This window comes from Myripristis murdjan, chromosome 7, assembly GCF_902150065.1.
Source record: "Myripristis murdjan chromosome 7, fMyrMur1.1, whole genome shotgun sequence".
Taxonomy (NCBI): domain Eukaryota; kingdom Metazoa; phylum Chordata; class Actinopteri; order Holocentriformes; family Holocentridae; genus Myripristis; species Myripristis murdjan.
This window is the reverse complement of record NC_043986.1, coordinates 24,656,478-24,659,437: the sequence shown is the minus strand read 5'-3', so window position 1 is coordinate 24,659,437 and position 2,960 is coordinate 24,656,478.

The window sequence follows — 2,960 nt, the reverse complement described above, 5'->3', positions numbered from 1 at the left end:
CTGTGCTGTAACGGATGCTGCCTTCAGGGACGGTCGGAAATATCGCATAGATGGACACACCAAGCGTAGACGGCAACAAAGGGGTAACGTGGAGGCCGTGACCACAGTTTGTAAATGATATGCATTTCACTTTTTTATTTTATTTTTTAGATTCTAATAAATGAAAGAAAATTAGGTTTAGTTAAAACTAAATTGCACGTTCGATTAGCTGAACATGTGCACAAAAACAGTATTAAACAAAATTTTCTTCAGTATCCGATTATTGTTGTCGTTGTTGTTGTTGTTGTTGTTGTTGTTGTTGTTGTTGTTGTTGTTGTTGATGATGATGATGATGTTACTACCAGGCCGTGTCATAGCAGCAGGTTTACTAATTTAACTAATTGAGTCAAAGTGTTTTACAAAATACTCTCAAATGTGGTGGAAAGGGATAAGAAAAACGAGTTAAAACCAAAACTTTTACTTCAGACCAAATGTCGAACTGCATATTTTATCTCGAACTAAACTGTCCGGAAACACGATTTAACTCTTGGGGAGTATTTTCTCCTACCTATATTTTTGTGAAATACTCCCTGAATTGCACGTAGAAGCCGCTGTGGATATATAGGTGGAGCACTTGAAGGCAGCATTACATCAATTCCCTTGGGCACTCCTCATTGGATAAAACTCAGTGACGTCGGCCGGCACAAGCTGCACACAAGTTGCATTCATACAGGCGGTATTTACATAATACTTCCATCCTGGTAATATTGTAAAAGGGAAATGATGTGGGAAGTTTTTTTTTTCTTTCCTGTATAATCTTTGCCTCAAAAACAGAAACAAAGTAAAAAAGCAAACAAGTAATAAATTGCTTAGAAATAAAAACATATCTACATTTCCTATAGTGTATATTTACAATATTCTCTAGCTATAATAAAAGTAAATATAGGCTACATAAACAGGTACAGCCTGTTGTAGAGGTAAATATTACTTACTGACCTTACATTCTCTGTATAGGTAATGTCAGAAGAGAAGATGGAGTTTTTATACACCACTGTTTTTGAGGCTCAGACTTTTCATGCAGAGATTGTGAGATCAGTAAATCATGTGGATCAGTTACAAACAGCCTATACACCACATAGGCCCCTATTTAACTTTATAGAACTGTAATAAGACACGGTGTTATTGTGGGTTTGAATCAGCACAAACACAGTCTCAAGAATGTCTGGTTACTTATAAACTTTATTTGGCTCATGCACACATGCTTTTCAAACACAGATAATGTTTGCTTTGTCGGTTCCTCCGCTCACCTGCCCGGTCTCTCTGGGGGGGCGTGCGTTTCCTTCTGTTAAACATAAACGTGAATATCACAGGGTAATGAGCCGTCCCCCTCTGTCTCCACCATGTGTCGGGCTCAGGTCCAGCATTGTTAAACAACAGGTAACACCTGTGCCAGTTAAGCTCAACCTGGCACTGCTCATATGAGCCACTCCCACCTAACGCTCCCCTGCAGCTGAGCTCAGACCACACACGACCATCACAGTAACAAGGTCGAGCAAGTACACTACATGGACAAAAGTATTGGGCCACCAACACATTACACTTACTGGAGTTTTTATAACATCCCATTCTAAATCCATAGGCATTAATATAGAGTTGGTCCCTCACAGCAGGTATAACAGCTTCCACTCTTCTAGGAAGGCTTTCGACCAGATTTTGGAGTTTGTCTGTGGGAATTTTTGTCCATTCATCCAAAATAGCATTTGTGAGGTCAGACACTGATGTTGGATGAGAGGGCCTGGCTCACAGCCTCTGTTCTAGTTCATCCCAAAGGTGTTGGATGGGGTTGAGGTCGGGGCTCTGTGTGAGCCAGTCAAGTTCTTCCACACCAAACTCAGCCAGCCATGCCTTTATGGAGCTGCTTTGTGCACTGGGGTACAGTCATGCTGGGAGACAGAAAAGGGCCTTCCCCAAACTGTTCCCACAAAGTTGGAAACATGGAATTGTCCAAAATGTCTTGGGAAGCTGAAGCATTAAGATTTCCCTTCACTGGAACTAAGGCTCCTAGGCCAACCCCAGAAAAATAGGCCCATAGCATTATCCCTCCTCCACCAAATTTTACAGTAGGCACAATGCAGTCAGGCAGGGAATGTTCTCCTGGCATTCACCAAACCCAGACTCGTCCATCAGACCGCCAGACAGAGAAGCGTGATTGGTCACTCCACAGAACATATTTCCACCACTCCGGAGTCCAGCGGCGGCGTGCTTTACACCGCTCCATCTGACACTTGGCATTGTGCTTGGTGATATAAGGTTTGCGTGCAGCTGCTCGGCCATGGAAACCCATGCCATGAAGCTCCTGGCACGCATTTTTTGTGTTGATGTTAATGCCAGAGGAGGTTCGGAGCTCTGCAGTTACTGAGTCAGCAGAGCGTTGGCCACTTTTACTCACTATGTGCCTCAGCACTCAGTGACCCCGCTCTGTAACTTTACGTGGTCTGCCACCTGGTGGCTGAGTTGCTGTGGTTCCTAAACACTTCCACTTTGCAATAATACCACTTACAGCTGATGGTGGAAGAAATTTCACAAACTGACTTGTTGCAGTGGTGGCATCCTATTACATTACTATTACAGCACCATGCTGGACTTCAGTGAGCTCTTTAGAACGAGCCATTCTTTCACAAATGTTTGTAAAGGCAGACTGCATGGCTATGGGACTGAATGAAACACCTGAATTCAATGATTGAGAGGTGTGTCCCAATACTTTTGTCCACATAGTATAGGAATTTGATCTGCAGTGTGATTTCACTCAGTGAAACTCTACTAAAAGTGACTGATTAGTATAGAGTTTGCATTATAAACATAAAGGAAAGTGACATAACATCAGGCAAACACGATCCTCAGCTGCACAATTGATTCAAGATGGCAGTCTCCAGTGACATCAACCTCATAAAAAACATAAGTTATACCAGGCTTCTTAGACC